The sequence below is a fragment of the Delphinapterus leucas genome, chromosome 6 (assembly GCF_059928025.1).
Source record: "Delphinapterus leucas isolate spDelLeu-1000000601 "Yukka" chromosome 6, BTC_Dleu_Yukka2, whole genome shotgun sequence".
Classification (NCBI taxonomy): Eukaryota; Metazoa; Chordata; class Mammalia; order Artiodactyla; family Monodontidae; genus Delphinapterus; species Delphinapterus leucas.
In genome coordinates, this window is record NC_143134.1 from 36,608,675 (window position 1) to 36,629,488 (window position 20,814).

A 20,814-nucleotide genomic window follows, 5' to 3' on the forward strand; every position below is an offset into this window, starting at 1 on the left:
AATAAAACGAGATATGCCTGTTTATATACCACACTCTATTTATCCATTCATGGATCTACAGACACTTAGGTTGATCCAATATCTTGGCTACTGTGAAAAGTAAGCATGGAAGTGCATGTGTCTCTTCACGATACCGACTTCATTTCCTTTTGCTGCATACCCGGAAGTGGGATTGCTGACTCATAACATAGTTGTAGTTTAATTTTTTGAGGAACTTCAGTACTGTTTTCCTTAGTGGCTGTATCAAGTTACATACCCAACAAAAGTGCACGAGGGTTCCCTTTTCTCCACATCCTCATCAACACTTGTTATCTTTTGTCTTTTTGAGAATCGCCATTGTAACAGGTGTGAGGTGATTTCTCATTGTGGTTTGACTTGCATTTCTCTGACAGTTCGTGATGTTGAGCGCCTTTTCATACATCTGTTGGGCATTTATATGCCTTCTTTGGAGAAATGTCTATTGAAGTCCTTTGCCCATTTTTAAAAATAAATTTATTTTATTTATTTATTTATTTATTTTTGGCTGCATTGGGTCTTTGTTGCTGAGCGTGGGCTTTCTGTAGTTGAGGTGAGTGGGGGCTACTCTGTTGTGGTGCACGGGCTTCTCATTGCAGTGGCTTGTCTCATTGCAGGGCACAGTGTCTAGGTGCACGGGCTTCAGGAGTTGTGGCTCGCAGGCTCCACAGTGCAGGCTCAGTAGTTGTGGCGTGTGGGCTTAGTTCCTTCACGGCATGTGGGATCTTCCCGGACCAGGGCTCAAACCCGTGTCCCCTGCATTGGCAGGTGGATTCTTAACCCCTGCACCACCAGGGAAGTCCCCCATTGGGATTTTAATAGGGATTGCATGGAATCTTTGGATCACTTTGGGTAGTATGGATATTTTAATGATAGTAAATCCTCCAGTTCATGAACATGGGATGTCTTTCCATATTATCAGTGTCATCTTTAATTATCCTCATCAATTTTTTATACTTTTCAATGTATAGATCTTTCACCTCTTTGTCTAAATTTATTCCTAAGTATTTTATTCTTTGTCATGAAATTCAGAATGGGGTTGTTTTCTTAATTTCTTTTTTTGGGTAGGTCATTCCTGTTGTATAATGACTTCTATATGCTGATTTTACATCCTGCAACTTTACTAAACTCACTTATGAGTTCTAACAGTTTTTACTGCTGTTCTTGTCGAATCTTTAGGATTTCCTACATGTATGACCATGTCATCTGCAAACAGAGGTAATTTTACTTCTTCCTTTCTGATTTGGATGCATTTTATTTCTTTTTCGTGCCTAATTCCTCCATCTTCCAGTGCTCTGTTGAATAGAAGTGGTAAGTGTGGACATTCTTGCGTTCTTCCTGATATTAGAGGGACAGCTTTTTGTTTTTCCCTGTTGAGTAAGATGTTTGCTGGGGTCTTTTCTTTTTCATATGCCTTTATTGTGTTGAGGTACATTCCTTCTACACCTAATTTGTTTAGAGTTTTTATCATGAAACGATGTTGAATTTTGTCAAATCCTTTTCTGCCTCTATTGAGATGATCATATGATTTTTCCTTCATTTTGTTAATGTGGTGTATCACACTGGTTGATTTGTGTATGTTGAACCATCCTTGCATCCCAGGAATATATCTGACTTGAGCATGGGGTATGATCATTTTAATTTATTGTTGAAATCAGTTTGCTAATATTTTGTCGAGGATTTTTGCATCTAGGTCTATCAAAGATATTGGCTGTAATTTTCTTTTCTTGTAGTGTCCGTGTCTGGCTTTGCTATCAGGGTAATGCTCACCTTGTAAAATTAGTTTGGAAGTATTCCCGCCTATCCAATTTTTTGGATGAGTTTGAAAAGGATTGGTACTAATTCCTCTTCAAATATTTGGCAAAATTCACCAGGGAAGCCATCTGGTCCTGGATTTTCTATTTTTTTTAAAATTATTGATTAAATCTCCTTATTTGTTTTTGGACTGTTAAGACTTTGTATGTTATCTTGATTCAGTGTTGGTAGGTTGTATGTTTGTAGGAATTTATCCATTTCTTCTAGATTATCCCATTTGTTGGCATAATTGATAACGGACCCTTATGATTCCTTTATTTCTGAGGCATCACTTGTATTGTCTCCTCTTTCATTTCTGATTTTATTGAGTTGTCTTTTGTATTTTTTTCTTAATTCGTGTAGCCAGGAGTCTTTCAAATTTATCTTTTCAAAAAACACCACTTAGTTTTGTTTCTATTTTCTATTGTTTTTCTATTCTCTATTTGATTTATTTCTGCTCTAATCTTTACTATTTCCTTCCTTCTGCTAAATTTGAGATTACTTTTTTCTTCTTTTTCTAGTTCCTTGAGGCATAATGTGAGATTGTTTACTTGTGGTTTTACTTCTCCTTTAATGTATGCATTTATCACTGTAAACTTCTCCTGTAGTACTGCTTTTGCTGCATCCCATAAATCTTGGTGTGTTGTCTTTCATTTTAGTTTGTGTCGAGATTCTTTTTAAATTCCCCTTTGATTTTCTCTTTGACCCAATGGTTGCTCAAGACTGTATTATTCAACATGATAAATGTAATTAACATTGGTGTGTGTTATATATGAAGGTTAAGAGAGTAAATCCTAAGAGTTCTCATCACAAGGAAAACAATTTTTTCTTTTGCTTTTATTTTGTGGCCATAAGAGATGATGTTCACTAAACTTACTGTGGTAATCATTTCTTGATGTACATAAGTCAAATCTTTATGCTGTACACCTAAAACTTATGCAGGGCTCTGTGGCAGTTATATCTCAATAAAAGTGGAATGGGGGAAAAGAGTATATTGTTTACTTTCCACATATTGGTAGATTTTCTTGTTTTCTTTTCTTTATTAAAAATTTTTTTTATTTAATTGTTTTGCCGCGTTGGGTCTTCTTTGCTGCATGCGGGCTTTCTCTAGTTGCAGTGAGCGGGGGCTACTCTTTGTTGTGGTGCACGGGCTTCTGATTGCAGTGGCTTTTCTTGTTGCGGAGCACAGGCTTTAGGTGCGCAGGCTTCATTAGTTGCAGCACTCGGGTTCAGTAGTTGCGGCACGTGGGCCCTAGAGCGCAGGCTCAGTAGTTGTGGTGCACAGGCTTAGTTGCTCTGCATCATGTGAGATCTTTGCTTACCAGGGATTGAACCCATGTCCCCTGCATTGGCAGGCAGATTCTTAAGCACTGTGCCACCAGGGATATCCTAATATTCCTGTTTTGTTACTATTATGGGATTTCTAGTTCCATACCATTGTGATCAGATAAGATACTTGAAATTATTACAGACTTTTTAAATTTGTTAAGACTTGATTGTGACCTAACATATTATCTATTCTGGAGAATGTTGTGTGTGTTCTTGAAATGAACGTGTATGTGCTGCTGTTGGATGAACTGTTTTGTATATGTCTGTAAGGACCATATGGTCCATAGTGTAGTTCAAGTCATGTTTGTTGATTCATTTTCTGTCTGGGTGTTATTGTAACTGGGTTATTAAAGTCCCTTACTATTTGTGTCCTGCAATCAATTTCTCCATTTAATTTCGATATTTCCTTTAGGGTTTTATGTGCTCTGATGCTGGATGCACATATAATTGTTATACCCTCCTGTTGAGTTGACTCTTTTATTATCATATAGAAACCTTCTTTGTCTATACAGACAATTTTTGACTTAATGTCTATTTTGTCTGTCATGCATATAGGAACTCTCACTTTGTTTTGGTTGCCATTTGCATGGAGTGTCTTTTTCCATCCCTTCACTTTGAGCTTATATGTGTCTTTTCATCTAAAATGAGTCTCTTGTAGACAGCATAGGGTTGGATATTGTTTTTTTATCCATTCAGCCACTCTATGCCTTTTGATTGGGAAGATTAATCCATTTATATTAAATTAATTATTGATCAGTAAGGACTTACTATTGCTATTTCATTAATTGTCTTATGTCTGTTTTGCAGCTGTTTTGTCCTCTTTCTCTGTAGCTTTATTTCATTGTTGTTTGATTATTTTTTTTGTAGTGATTTACTTTGATCCTTTTCTCTTTATCTTTTGTTTATTTATAATAGGCCTTTTCTTTGTGGTTAGCTGAAGGCTACATAGAAATCTTGTAGTTCTAAACATCTGTTCTTTTACTCCCACCCAAACTTTGTGTCCTTATACCCAGTTTCCTTCTTTTTCTATTGTTAACAAATTTTAACTTTTATATCAGGGTTAAAGTACTTTATACGGCACCATTACAGTGTTATTATGCTATATTTGTGTGTGTGTGTATGAGTTTAACATTGAAATTTATGCTTCTGTTTGCTTTTGCATTTCTGTTAACATGTTTTCATTTCAAAGTGCTCTCCCTTAAGCGTTTCTTTTAAGGCAGGTCTAGTAGTGATGAACTCACTTAGATATTGTTGACTTTATCTCTCCTTTACGTTTAAAGCATAATTTTGCTAGGTATGGTCATTTTTGCTCACAGGTTGTTTTTTCTTTTCAGTACTTTGAATATATCATCCAACTCTCTCCTGGCCTGTAAGGTTTCTGCTGAGATATTCACAAATTGTTTTCTGGGAGTTCCCTCATATGTGCCAAGTCACTTTTCTCTTGTTCCTTTCAATATTCTCTCTTTGTACTTCACATTTAAGAAGTTGATTATAATGTGATTGGGTGTAGTCTTCTTTGTGTTGATCCTCTATTGAGCCCTTTGAACTTACTTCTACTGCTACACTATTTATTTTCTAGATACCTTATATCCTTTTTGTTCTTCACTTCCTTCATTATTACATGCTTTTGTGATTGATGTTTTTCCTGGTTTACCATTTTGATTCTCTTCTTATTTCTTTTCTGTATACTTTTTGAGGTATTTTTCTTAGTTCTTATACTAGGGGTTAAATGAAGCATCTTAAATTTATGAAAAACCAAATTTGAATTAATAACATTTTCATTTAATAATAACAAAAATTCTGCTTATTTACATCCCGCATCCTCGTTTACACTGCACTTGTCACAAATTACATCCTTATGTATCATGTGCCCATTAATAGCATTATAATAACTATTTTATATATTTGTCTTTTAAATCACATTTTGAAAAGAGGCGTTACAAACCCTAAATACAAATGTGTTGGCCTTTTAAACTTAGTGTCGTTACCTTTACCATCGTTCTTTAATTCTTCATATGGTTTCAAGTTATGTTTCATTTCAGCCTGAAGGATTCCTTTAACAGTTCTTATTGAGCAGATCTACTAGTAATGAACTTCTTCAGTGTTTCTTTATATGAATGTCTTACTTTTCCTTTATTTAAAAACATTCTGGTAAAATATACATAACACAAAATTTATCATCTTAACAATTTAAGAGTGCAGGCCAGAGGCATGAAATATATTTACACTGCTGTGCTATCATTACCATCATCCATCCACACAGCTTTTCATCTTGCAAAATGATAATAGTCTGTACTCATGAAACAACTCTCCGTTTCCCTTGCCCCCTCACCCCCGGAAACCACCATTGTACTTTCTGTCTCTGTGAATTTGATTGCTCTATGTACTTCATATAAGTGTGATCATACAGTATTTGTCCTCTTGTGACTGGCTTATTTTACTTAGTGTAATGCCTGAAGGTTGATCCATGTTGTAGCATGTGTCAGAATTCCCTTCCTTTTTAAGACTGAATATTGATTTATTTTTTGTATAGACCACATTTTGTATATCCCTTCATCCCTCAATGGACCCTTGAGTTTTTTCAGCCTTTGCCTGTAGTGAATAATTCTGCTATGAACATGGGTGAACACATAACTCTTCGAGTTCATAATTTCAATTCTTTTTGAGTATTTAATAGGAACTTGAATTATGGGATCATATGGTAATTCTATTTTTAATGTTTTGAGGAACCACCATACTGTTTTCCTTTCTGTGTGCACCATTTTACATACCCACCAACAGTGTACAAGTGTATACATACTGGATATTAACCTTATCAGCTATAGGATTTGCAAATATTTTCTCCCATTCAGCAGGTTCGTTTCATTTTTTGATGAAAGAAGTAGTTTTAAATGTTGAATACCTAGTTTATTTATTTTATTACCTCCACTTTTGGTGTCATATTCAAGAAATCTTTGCCAAATTTCATGTCATGGTTTCTTCCCAACACTTTCTTCTAAGAGTTTTATAGTTTGAGGTCTCACATTTAGGTCTTTGATTCACTGAGTTAATTTCTGTATGTTGTGTAAGGTAAGGATCTACCGTCATTCTTTTGAATGTGGATATTTTTTTGCCAGTACCATTTGTTGACATCGCTATCCTTTCCCCATTGGGTGGTCTTGGCACTCCTGTTGAAAATCATTTGGTGATGTATATACAGGTTTACTTCTGGGTTTCTCTTTTATTCCACTGGCCTATTCTCCTGCCTATATGTGTGTTTATGCTGGTACTATTTTGATTACTGTGGTTTTGTAGTAGGTTTTGAAATCAAGAAATTTGAAACTTCAAATTTTGTTCCTTTTACACATTATTTTAACTATCCAGGTCCTTTAAATTCCGTGTGAACTTCAGGATGAATTTTTCTACTTCTGAAAAAACCTCACTGTGATGTTTAAAGAGATTGCATTTAATCTGTACATCCCTTTAAGTCGTGTTGACATATTAACAACATTAAGTCTTCCAATCTATGAACACAAGATGCCTTTACATTTATTGGTGTCTTCATTAATTTCCTTCAGCAACGTTTTCTAGTTCTCAGTGTACATGTCTTTTGTCCCCCTGGTTAAGTTATTCCTCATCTTTTACTATATTTCATGGTATTTTAAATGCTATTTTGTTTTTGCTTTCCTTTTTACACTTTTCATTGTTAGTGTATAGAGACACAACTGAATTTTGAGTATTGATTTTGTATCTGGCAACTTTTCTGAATTCATTTATTAATTGTAACAGGTTTCTTTTGGTGCATGTGTGTTGTCTCTGAACAAATATAATTTTATTTCTTCCTTTCTGATTTAGATGCCTTTTATTTTTTATCTTGCCTTATTTATTTGGCTAGGAATTCCAGTACTTTGCTGAATAGAAGTGGTGACAACAGGCCTCCTTCCTTTGTTCCTGATCTTAGGGAGGAAGATTTCATCACTGAATATAATAGCTGTTGGTTTTCTATCTGTGACCTTCATTATGTTGAAATCATCAACTTGTATTTCTGGTTTGTTGAGTTTTTTAATCATAAAATGGCATTGAATTTTGTCAAATGTTTTTTCTGCATCAGTGAAGATGATCACATGGAGTTTAGTCCCTTCAATCTCTTTATGTGCTATACTACATTGACTGATTTTCATATGTTGAACCAACCTTGCCTTGCAAGAATAAATCCCATTTGGTCATGATGTATAATCCTTATAATGGGCTGTTCTGTCTCTTATTATTTTTTAAAGGATTTTTGCATCAGTACTCATAAGGGATATTGGTCTGTAGTGTACTTTTCTTGTAGTGTCTTTAGGTTTGTAATTGCTATAATGTTAACCTCATAGAAAGAGTGAAAATACATTCTCTCCTCTTAAATTGTTTGGAAGAGCTTGAGAAGGATTGGCGTTAATTCTTCTTTAAATAGTTGGTAGAATTCACCATGAAGTTACCTGGTGCTGGGCGTTCAGTTGTTGGAAGATGTTTGATAAGTGATTCCATATCTTAACTTGTAGATCTGTTCAGATTTTGTATTTCTTGGTAAGATGTGTGTTTCTAGGAATGTGTTCATTTCATCTAAGTTATCAAATTAGTTGCTATACAACTGTAAATAGTACTGTATTATAAGCCTTTTTGTCTCTACAAAATTGGTAGCAATGTCCCTTTCTTCATTTCTGATTTTACATATTTTGTTCTTATCTCTTTTTTTAATAGTCAGTCTAACTAGTTTTGTCAATTTTGTTGATCGTTTTCCTCTTTTTACAGCTATTTTGAGGCATAACTGACAAAACTGTAATATATCTAAAATGTATAAGATGATTATTTGATATATGTATATATTGTAAAAGGATTCTCACAATCAAGTTAATTAACATACCCATCACCTGTCATATATTTACTTTTTGTGTGTGAGGACACAAATTCTACTCTCTCAGAAATTTTCCGTTACAGAATACAGCATCATCAGTTAGTCACCATGTTATACATTAGCTCCTCAGACCTTATTCCTTCATTTTATCCCTCACGTTATAAGTGAAAATTTGTATCCATTTACCAGCGTGTTTCAATTTCCCCCCATGCCCAACTGCAGGCAACAATTTCTGCTCTGTGTTTCTATGATTCCAACTTTTTTTTTAGATTCCACACATAAGTGATACCATGCGGCATTTGTCTTTTCTCCATCAGGCTTATTTCACTTAGCATAATGTTCTCCAGGCTCATTCGTGTTCTTGCAAGTGTCAGGATTTACTTTAAGGTTGAATAATACCCCATTGTGTATGTTATGTATGTGTATTTGTGTGTGTGTGTGTGTGTGTATCAGAATTTGTTTATCCATTCATCTATTAGAGACAGGCAGGTTCTTTCCGTACCATTACTGTGAATAACATTTCAAAGCTTTTTTTGTTTTTGTTTTTGTTTTTTTCCCATACCACGTGGCTTGTGGGATCTTAGTTCCCCAACCATGGGTTGAACCCGGGCCCTCCCCTCATCAGTGAGAACACAAAGTCCTAACCGCTGGACAGCCAGGGAATTCCTAAAAAATATTGTTTCTCTTGCTATACGACCAGAAGTGAAATTGCTGGATCACATGGTATTCTAATTTTATTTTCTTGAGGAATCTCCATACTGTTTACAGTACTGGTTGAACCAATTTACATTCCCAACAACAGTGCACACAGATTCCCTTTTCTCCACATCCTCACCGACATTTATCTTTTTCATAATATACATACTAACAGGTGTGATGTGATATCTCATTGTGGTTTTGATTTGCATTTCCCTGCTGATTGGTGATGTGAATCACCTTTTCATATACCTGTTTCCCAAATGTTTGTCATCTTTGGGAAAATGTCTTTATAGGTCCTTTGCCAATTTTTAAATTGTGTTATATGGTGTTTTTGCTACTGAGTTGTATGAGCTCCTTGTATACTTTGGATATTAACTTCTTTTTAGATACGTGATTTGCAGATATTTTCTCACACTCCATATGTTGCTTTTTCATTTTGTTCATGGTTACCTTTGCTGTTCAGAACCTTTTTCGTTTGATGTAGTCCCACTTGTACATTTTTGCTTTTGTTGCCTTTGCTTTTGGTGTCAAATCCAAAAGGACATTGATGAGATTAGTGTCAAGGAGCTTACCCCTTATATTTTCTACTAAGAATTTTAAGGATCAGGTCCTATGTTCATGTCTTTAATTAATTTTGAGTTTATTTTTATATCTGGCGTAATGTGACTTTTCCATGTGGCGGTGCAGTTTCCCCAAAAACCGTTTAGTGGAGAGACTCTCCTTTTCCCATTGTTTATGCTTGACTTCCTTGCTGAAAACTAATTGACTATATATGCATGGGTTTATTTTTGAGCTCTCGATTCATTTTTGTTGATCTGTGTTTCTGTTTTATGCCAATACAGTACTTATTTGATTACTATAGCTTTGTATTATAGTTTGAAATCAGGAAGTGTGATGTCTCTAGTTTTGTTCTTCTTTCTCAAGATTGCTTTGGCTCTTTGGAGTCTTTTGTGGTTTCATATGAGTTTTAGGATTTTTTTTTCTATTTCTTTAAAAACTGCTTTGGAATTTTGATAGAGATTGCATTGAATTTGTAGGTCACTTTGGATGGTATGGGCATTTGCACAATATTAACCCTTCCAATCCATGAACACAGAATATCTATCCATTTGTTTGTGTCTTCTTCAATTTCTAACATCAGTGTTTTATGGTTTTTAGTGTGTAGATCTTTCACCCCATTAGATAAATTGTTTCTAAGTATTTAACTTTTTTCATACTATTGTAAATGAGATTATTTTCTTCATTTTTCTTCTGATAATTCATTGTTAGTTGACATTCGTTGATATACAAATGCAGCTGATTTTTGTATATTGATCCTGAAACTATACAGAATTCAGTTATTCTAACAGGTTTTTTTTTTTTTTGCAGTGTGTTTAGGGTTTTCCACATATCATATCATGTCATCTGCAAACAGACTTATTTTACTTATAACTTTACAATTTGGATGTCTTTTATTCGTTTTTCTTGCTTAATGGCTCTGGCTAGGACTTACAGTCATACGGTGAATGAGGGTGCTGAGAGTTGCATCCTTGTCTTGTTCCTGATCTTAGAGGATGCTGTTCCTTGTTTCAGCTTCTCACTATTGCGTGTAATGTTAGCTGTAGTCTTATCATATACAGCCGTTATTATGATAACGTACATTATATGTATACATAATTTGCTGAGTTGTTTTTTCACACACACACACACACACACACACACTGTATTTTATTTTTACAAGAGATAAACTGACACTGAGCATTGTAAATGGATGACCACAACAAAATCAACAATGATTGCAATTACCAAACATGAAACACACTCATGCTATGTCATAATATTGACATTCAGTCCAGTAAACCTCCACTGTAGCAGCTCCTTTACTTTGCAGTGAAAACTGATTTGTATATTTCTTGCCTCTGAGTCCTTGTGAGATTTTTTTTTATTCCAACAGAAAGTCACAAAAATTATAATCATCCTCATCAGTTCACTCAGTCCCATGTAATTAATTTTTTTTCATCTTTTATGAATTCATGAGTTTTACATTAGAGTTCTGAAAATGCTTATTCATTCAGTTCAGCAGTATAGTCAGTTACCAGAAACCTGTACTTGTCAGAGTGTTTTCCGTGAATGCCTTGAAGATGAAACCCTTTTATAGCAACATTTTTGCGAAAGCATCAGAGTACACCCAGAACTGTCTGTAAATGACAAAAGACTTAAAAATGACCATGGTTAAAGATTTGATGAAAGTTCATAATAATGCAATTGACAAGGAAATTTAGTTATTGCTGAGATATACATTTTAAAGTAATAGCTAGAATTATGACTTGTAACATTATACCAGAACATATAAGATTTTTAGAAAATTCATGTAATGTCTGAAACATTTATATTAACATATTTCCATACAAATAACCAAAAGAAAGTTTAATATTAGTTGTTTTTTTGTTTGTTTGTTTGTTTATACTGCAGGTTCTTATTAGTCATCAATTTTATACACATCAGTGTATACATGTCAATCCCAATCGCCCAATTCAGCACCCTACCATCGCCAGCCCACTGCGTTATTCCCCCCTTGGTGTCCATACGTTTCTTCTCTACATCTGTGTCTCTATTTCTGCCCTGCAAACTGGTTCATCTGTACCATTTGTCTAGGTTCCACATATATGCGTTAATATATGATATTGTTCTCTTTTTGACTTACTTACCCTGTATGACAGTCTCTAGATCCATCCATGTCTCAACAAATGACCCAAAATCATTCCTCTTTATGGCTGAGTACTATTCCATTGTATATATGTACCACATGTTCTTTATCCATTCATCTGTAGATGGGCATTTAGGTTGTTTCCATGACCTGGCTAATGTAAACAGTGCTGCAACGAACATTGGGCTGCATGTGTCTTTTTGACTTATGGTTTTCTCTGGGTATATGCCCAGTAGTGGGATTGCTGGGTCATATGGTAATTCTATTTTTAGTTTTTTAAGGAACCTCCATACTGTTCTCCATAGTGGCTGTATCAATTTACATTCCCACCAACTGTGCAAGAGGGTTCCCTTTTCTCCACACCCTCTCCAGTATTTGTTGTTTGTAGATTTGCTGATGATGTCCATTCTAACTGGTGTGTGTGAGGTGATACCTCATTGTAGTTTTGATTTGCATTTCTCTAATAATTAGTGAGGTTGTGCAGCTTTTCATGTGCTTTTTGCCCATCTGTATGTCTTGTTTGGAGAAATGTCTATTTAGGTCATCTGCCCATTTTTGGATTGGGTTGTTTGTTTTTTTAATATTGGGCTGCATGAGCTGTTTATATATTTTGGAGAGTAATCCTTTGTCCATTGATTCGTTTGCAAATATTTTCTCCCATTCTGAGGGTTGTCTTTTTGTCTTGTTTATGGTTTCCTTTGCTGTGCAAAACTTTTGAAGTTTCATTAGGTCCCATTTGTTTACTTTTGTTCTTATTTCCATTACTCTAGGAGGTGGATCAAAAAAGATCTTGCTGTGATTTCTGTCAAAGAGTGTTCCTCCTGTCTTTTCTTCTAACAATTTTGTAGTGTCTGCTCTTACGTTTATGTCTCGAAACCATTTTGAGTTTATTTTTGTGTATGGTGTTAGGGAGTGTTCTAATTTTATTCTTTTACATGTAGCTCTCCAGTGTTCCCAGCACAACTTATTGAAGAGACTGTGTTTTCTCCATTGTATATCTTTGCCTCCTTTGTCATAGATTAGTTGGCCATAGGTGTGTGGGTTTATCTATGGGCTTTCTATCTTGTTCCATTGATCTATGTTTCTCTTTTTGTGCCAGTACCATATTGTCTTGATTACTGTAGCTTTGTAGTGTAGTCTGAAGTCAGGGAGTCTCATTCCTCCAGTTCCGCTTTTTCCCTCAAGAGTGCTTTGGCTATTTGGGGTCTTTTGTGACTCCGTACAAATTTTAAGATGATTTGTCTTAGTTCCGTAAAAAATGCCATTGGTAATTTGATAGGGATTGCATTGAATCTGTAGATTGCTTTGGGTAGTATAGTCATTTTCACAATATTGATTCTTCCAATCCAAGAACATGGTACATCTCTTCATCTTTTGGCATCATCTTTAATTTCTTTCTTCAGTGTCTTATAGTTTTCTGCAAACAGGTCTTTTGTTTCCATAGGTAGGTTTATTCCTAGGTATTTTATTCTTTTTCTTGCACTGGTAAATGAGAGTGTTTCCGTAATTTCTCTTTCAGATATTTCATCATTAGTGTATGGGAATGAAAGAGATTTCTGTGCATTAATTTTGTATCATGCACATTTACCAAAATCATTGATTAGATCTAGTAGTTTTCTGGTGGCATTTTTAGGATTCTCTATGTATAGAGATCTGCAAAGAGTGACAGTTTTACTTCTTCTTTTCCAATTTGTATTCCTTTTATTTCTTTTCTTCTCTGATTGCTGTGTTTAGGTCTTCTAGAACTATGTTGAATAATAGTGGTGAGTGTGGATGTCCTTGTCTCATTCCTGATCTTAGAGAAATGCTTTCGTTTTTTCACGATTGAGAAGGATGTTGGCTGTGGGTTTGTCTTATATGGCCTTTATTATGTTGAGGTAGGTTCCTTCTATACCCACTTTCTGCAGGGTTTTTATCTCAAATGGGTGTTGAATTTTGTCAAAAGCTTTCTCTGCATCTATTGAGATGATCATATGGTTTTTACTCTTCAATTTGTTAATATGGTGTATCACATTGATTGATCTGCATATATTGAAGAATTCTTGCATCCCTGGGATAAATCCCACTTGATCATGGTGTATGATCCTTTAGCATATTGTTCGATTCTCTTTGCTAGTATTTTGTTGAGGATTTTTGCATCTATATTCATCAGTGATATTGGTCTGTAATTTTCTTTTTTTCTGGTATCTTTGTCTGGTTTTGGTATCAGGGTGGTGGTGGCCTCATAGAATGAGTTTGGGAGTTTTCCTTCCTCTGCAATTTATTGGAAGAATTTGAGAAGGATGGCTGTTAGCTCTTGTCTAAATGATTCATAGAAATCACCTGTGAAGCCATCTGGTCCTGGACTTTTGTTTGTTGCAGAAATTTTAATCACTGTTTCTATTTCATTACTTGTGATTGTTCTCTTCATATTTTCTACTTCTTCCTGGTTCACTCTTGGAAGGTTATACCTTTCTAACAATTTGTCCATTTCATCCAGGTTGTCTATTTTATTGGCATATAGTTGTTTGTAGTAATCTCTTATAATCCTCTGTATTTCTGCGGTATCTGTTGTAACTTCTCTTTTCATTTGTAATTTTATTGATTTGAGTCCTCTCCCTCTTTTTCTTGATGAGTCTGGCTAATAGTTCATTAATTTTGTTTATCTTCTTAAAGAGCCTGCTTTCAGTTTTATTGATCTTTGTTATTGTGTTCTTTGTTTCTATTTCATTTATTTCTGCTCTGCTATTTATGATTTCTTTCCTCCTGCTAACTTTGGGTTTTGTTTGCTCTTCTCTAGTTTCTTTAGGTTTCACGTTGGATTCTTTATTTCAGGTTTTTCTTTTTCTTGAGTTAGGCTTGTATAGCTATAAACTTCCCTCTTAGAACTGCTTTTGCAGCATCCCATAGATTTTGGATCATCGTGTTTTCATTGTCATTTGTCTCTAGGTAATTTTTGATTTCCTCTTTGATTTCTTCAATTATCTCTTGGTTATTTGGTAACGTATTGTTTAGCCTCCATGTGTTTGTGCTTTTTACGATTTTTTCCCTGTCTTATAGCGTTGTGGTCAGGAAAGATGCTTGATATGGTTTCAGTTTTCTTGAATTTACTGAGGCTTGATTTGAGACCCAAGATGTGATCTATCCTGGGGAATGTTCCATGCATACTTGAAAAGAAAGTTGAATCTGCGGTTTTTGATGGCATGATATAAATATCAATTAAGTCTATCTGGTCTATAGTGTCATTTAAAGTTTTTGTTTCCTTAATTTTCTGTTTGGGTTATCTGTCCATTGGTGTAAGTGAGGTGTTAAAGTCCCCCACTATTATTATGTTACGGTCGATTTCCTCTTTTAGAGCTGTTAGCAGTTGCCTTATGTATTGAGGTGCTCCTATGTTGGGTGCATATATATTACAATTGTTATATTTTCTTCTTGGATTGATCTCTTGATCATTATGTAGTGTCCTTCCTTTTCCTTCTAACATTCTGTATTTTAAAGTCTATTTTATCTGATATGAGTATAGCTACTCCAGCTTTCTTTTGATTTCCATTTGCATGGAATATCTTTTTCCATCCCCTCACTTTCAGTCTGTATGTGTCCCTAGGTCTGAAGTGGGTCTCTTGTAGACAGCATATATATGGGTCTTGATTTTGTATCCATTCAGTCTGCTGAGTTTTTATCATGAAATAATGTTCACTTTTGTCAAAAGCTTTTGCTACATCCATTGAGATGACCATATGATTTTATCCCTCATTTTATTAATGTGCTATATCGCATTTATTCATTTACATGTGATGAACCATCTTTGCATCCCAGGAATAAACCTGCTTCGTCCTGGTGTATGATTCTTGTAATGTGCTGTTGAAGTTTGTTTGGTAATATTTTGTTGAGGATTTTGGCATCTGTGCTCATCAATCATGTTGAGCATTAATTTTATTTTCTTGTAGTTTGTTTGCCTGGCTTTGGTAACAGGGTAATATTGGCCTTGTAAAATGAGTTTGGAAGTTTTCCCTCCTCTTCAGTTCTTTGGAAGAGTTTGAGATAGAATGGTTATTTTCTTTAACGTGTTGGTAGAATTTACCAGTGAAGCCATCTGGTCTTGGAACTATTTTTGGTTGAGAGGTTTATTATTTACTGATTCCATCTCCTTACTTGTCATTTGTTCATATTTTCTGTTTCCTTATGATTCATTCTTGGTAGGTTGTACGTTTCTAGGAATTTACCCATTTCTTCTAGGTTATCTAATTTGTTGGCATAAAATTGCTCATAGTAGTTTCTTCTGATCCTTTACCTTTGTTGTTACGTGTGGTAATATATCCCCTTTCACTTCTGACAATGTTGAGTCTTCTCTTTTTTGCTTAGTTAGTCTAGCTAAAGGCTTGCACATCTCTTTCTTCCTAACCTTTAAAAAACCAGCTCTTAGTTTCAGTGCTCATCTCTTGTATTTCTACTCCCTGTTTCATTTGTATCTGCCCTAATTTTTATTTACTTCTGATAACATTAGGCTTAGTATGTTGTTTAGTTCCTTGAGTTTTTTTTAGTTGTTTATTTTAGACCTCTCTTTTTTCTTAATGTAGACTTTTATCATTATATACTTCCCTCTTAGAATTGTGTTTGCTGCAGCTCATAAGTTTTAGTACATTGTGTTTCATTTTCATTTGTCTCAAAATATCTTGTCAATTGCCCTTTGATTTCTTCTTCAACCCTTTTGTTCAGGAGCCTGTTGTTTAACCTCCAGATATTTGTGATATTTCTGGTTTTTCTCCTATAATGTATTTTAGTTTCATACCATTGTAGTCGGAAACGATACAGTGGTTTCAGTTATATTATGACGTAACAGATGATCTGTCATGGAGAGTATTCCATGTATGCTTGGGAAGAATGTGTATTCTTCTGTTCTGCACATGTCTGTTAGGTCCATCTGGTATTATGTGTAGTTTAAGTCCAATGTCTCCTTATTGATTTTCTTTTTGGATGATGACCTATCCATTGATGAAAGTGGGGTATTGAAGTCCCGAAATACTGATTTGCTACCTCTTTCCTCCTTCAGGTTAGTTACTATTTGCTTTATATATTTAGCGTGCTCTGATAGTGCAGGGATAAAAATGTATAAATGTATGTCCTCTTATAAGTAAATTTACTCCTTATCTTTATATAATGACCTTCTTTTTCTCTTGTTACAGTATTTGACTTCAGGTTCATGTAAGTATAGCTACCACTGCTCTCTTTTGGTTTCCATTTGAATAGAATGTCTTTTTCCATCCCTTTACTTTCAGTGTAAGTGTGTCATTAAAGCTGAAATGAGACTCTTGTTATCAGCAGACAGTTGGGTCTTCTTTTTAAATTCATAAAACCACTCTGTGTCTTTTAATGGGAGAATTTAATTCATTCGCATATAGAGGAATCATTGACAGGGAAGGGCTTACTAATTCCATCATATTAATTGTTTCCGGGATTTTTTGTCATTCTTTTACTCTTTTCTTGCTATCTTTCTTTGTCAATTGATAATTTTGTTGTGGTATGCTTTGATCCTTGTCTCTGTTTATTGGGTATCTACTAAAGATTTTGATTCTTTGTTATCGTGAGCCTTCCATCCAACCACTTAGAGTTATGACAGACTATTTTAAGGTGATAACAACTTAATTTTGAATACATACAAAAGCCCTACAATTTTACACTCTCCTTATTTTATGCTTTGATGTCACAATTCACATCATTTTATATTGTGAATCCATTAAAAAATTATTGCAGTCATAGTTGTTCTTGTCTTTTACTTTTATACTAAAGTTATAAGAGATTTACCCATCACCATCACAATATTAGAGTATTCTGAACTATCTTTTGGCCTATGAGTTTTATACTTTCATGTGTTTTCATGTTCCTAATTAATTAACACGCTTTCATTTCAGATTGAAGAACTCCTTTGAACAACTTTTGTATAAACTCCTTCAGCTTTTCTTTGTTTATGAAAACTCTGTCTCTCCAATTCTAAAGGACATGTTTGCTGGATAGAGCATTCTTGGCATTTTTTTTTTCTTTGCACCCTTTGAATATATCATTGCTATCCTTTATGGGCTGCAATAGTTTTGCTGAAAAATCTGTTAATCTTATGGGGATTCCCATGTATAAACAAGTGGCTATTCTTGCTTTTACGATTCTGTGTTTAATTTCTGATAATTTCATTATAGTGTGTCTATTTGTAGATCTCTTTGGATTAATCTTCTTTGGAGAGTTTTGGGCTTCCTTGATCTGGATATCTCTTTCTTTCCCCACATTAGGGAAGTTTTTAGGCATTGTTTCTTTGAATATGCTCTCTGCCCTTTCTTTCCTTCTGTTTCTTGAAGACCTGTAACACATATATTGATCCACTTACTGGTGTCTCTTATGTGATCTTCACTTTTTTCTATTCTTCTTTCTTTTTGCTCTTTTGATTAGATGACTTCCACTGCCTTGTCTGATTCTTTCTTCCATTTGGTCTAGTCTGCTTGTGAAGCCCTGTATTGAATTTTTCAGTTCATTTATTCTTGAAATCTATGATTTCTGTTTGGTACTTCTTAATACTTTCCGTCTCTTTGTTGAAACTCACCCTTTCCTCATGCTTTATTCTCCTGAGGTCAGTAAGCATCTTTATTACCATTATTTTGAACTCTGTTGGGTAATTACTTATATCCACTTCATTAAGGTCAGCTCCTAGAGATCTGTTTATTTGTTTGAAACATCCCCGTTTCTTTACTTTCCTTTACTCTCTGTGTTGGTTTTTGTATAAAACAGCCCCTTTTCCCAGTTTTGACAGATTGGCCTTAGTCAGCCTGGCCTGGTTGTTGAAATCATTGTCTTTGTTCTTAGTGACTTGCAGCAGTTGAGGGTATTCCAAGACCCATCAGCGTCCTCAACCGTGTGGTTAATGCTCATATGCCTGTTTAGGCTTCTGGACAACTGCCAGTTGCCTGCCGCTTTAACTCCCTGATGCAGGTTAATTGGAAGCCCAATTATCAGGCAGGAGCTGGAAAAGTCAGAATATGACATATGTAGTCTAGCCCCTATGAAGAAGAATCCAGAGCTGGAAGAGTTTCTTCTTCCTCACTCTGTGCTGAGGCAAGGGAAATAATTGCTCTGAATGCTTCTGTGTCCGAGTAAAACAGCCTTTGTTTTCAGTGGTCCCAGGGACTCATGAAGGCTGAGCCCTTTCAGCTCCCAGAGCTAGGTGAGTTGGGGGCTAGTCCCTTAGGTGGCAGTTGAAAACTGGTGTGCTAGATGTGTGGACAAGCTCCTTCCAGGAGAGAAGATAAAAATTTGGTCTTACTTGGAGCTGTGGCAGATAGCAGGGGACATGCCCACCAGCTTTACCAGGCTCCCAAATGGATCCCCGTGAGCTTCCACATGCAGACTAACTGGAAGCCAGAACCACAGGCAGCAGCTAGGAAAATATACAGCTTCCTTCCAGGGAGAAACATGCTTGCTGGGAGATGGGCATTTTTTTTTTTTTGTCATCTCCCTCCATGCTGGGTCTGGGTGTATAGATATGGGGAATCCTCATACATCCATTTAAAAACTGCTTCTTTGTTTGCTGTAATACTGTGGTGCTCAAGAATGTAAGCCCAATTGACTTTCAGAGGTAGGTTATTTTGTGGTCCATCCCTCAGATGGCAGTTTTAAAAGTCAGGGTTCTAAATGTGTAGACAAGCTCCTTCTAGGGACATGCAGGAGATTTGGCTTTATTGTTGAAGGAAGCTGGGGGGAGAGGTCAGAGTAAGTACCCACTGGCTCTTTTGGGCTCTGGGCAGGATTCCAGTCAGCTGAAATGCAAGCTGATTAGAAGCTGGACCTTCAGACCGTAGCTGGGAAAGTATGTAGTCCAACACCCTCCAGGAAGAAATTGGGAGATAAGCATTTGTGTGTGTTCCCTCTGATCTGAGCTTGTGGAGATAGGCAGAGGGAGTGCTCAAGCACCTTGTAAAAACTGCTTATTTGTTTGCTGTAATATCATGGGACTTCTGAAGGGAAGCCCTTTTGGCTCTCAGAGCTAGATGATTTGGGGGCCCATCCCTCAGGTGGCAGCCTTAAAATTTGAGACATTAGAAATGTGGTGCAAACACTGCGCTAATTGGGAAGAGGCTGGGAGTTGGTGGTTTCAGAAAGATTATAAGGCGCTGTTCTTGGGTGGGGTTTATAGTAAGAGTGTGTCTCATCCTTTCCTACACATTTCTGAGTGGGTATTTTCTCAGTTTCCCAATGTGTAGGAGTCACTAAAGTTAGTTTCTTGATATCTTTCAGAGGGAATTGATCTGTGTGTAGTGCATCCATGGAAGGAGGGAAATTCAGGAGTGTCTTCTGTGTCCATCTTGAGGCACGCGTTGATCTTTTCTAATAACCGACTCCTGGTTTCATTGACTTTCTATATTGTTTTCCTGTTTTGTTTATGTATGCTGTAATATTTATTATTTTTCCCATCTGCTGGCCTTGGGTTAAGTGTTTTCTGCTTCTTTAAGGAAAATGTTAGATTGTGGATATGAGATCTTTATTCTTTTTTAATGTAAGCCTTTACAGCTATAAATTTCCCTCTCATCACTGCTTGTGCTCCATCCCGTAAGGTTTGTTATTATGTAGTTTTTTTCTTTGGTCTCAAGGTATTTTGTAGTTTCTCTTGTAATTTCTTCCTCGACCCATCGGTTGTTTAACAGCGCGCTGTTTAATTTCCACATATTTGTGAATTTTTGTTTCCCTTCTGTTACTGATTTCCACTTTTATCCCATTATGATGGAAAAAGATTCATTGTGTGATTCCAGTAGTTTTAATTTTTACTAAGAATTGTTTTGTGCCTCACATATGGCCTATCCTGGAAATGTTTCACATACACTTGAGAAAAATCTGTAATTTACTATCTTTGGGTAGAGAGCTGTGTATATATGTGTCTGTTAGGTCCATTGGTTTATACTGTTGTTTAAGTCTTCTGTTTCCTTACTGATCTTCTATGTAGTTGTTCTCTCCCATTTCTGAATGAAGGCTATCAAAGTCTCCAACTCTTACTGTTTCTCCCTTCCGTCAAGGTTTGCTTCATCTGTTAAGGAGCTCTGGTACAAATGTTTATAATTTTTATTTTTTCTTAGAGAATTGATCCTTTTCTCATTATATAAATTCCTTTTTTGTTCTTTGTAAAAGGTTTGACTTAAAGTCTAGTTTGCCTGATATTAGTATAGGCACCTTGTTCCCTTTTGCTTACTATTTGCATGGGATAGTTTTCCATTCTTCACTTTCAACCTGTGTATGTCCATAAATTTAAACTGGATCCCTTATAGACAGCATAGACAGCTTATAGTTGGATTCTGATTTTTATCCATTCTGCCAGCTTATGCATCTTAATTGGTGAGTTTAATCCATTATACTTAAAGTAATTACTGATAGAGTAGGACTTTCTTTTGCCATTTGTGACATTTGTTTT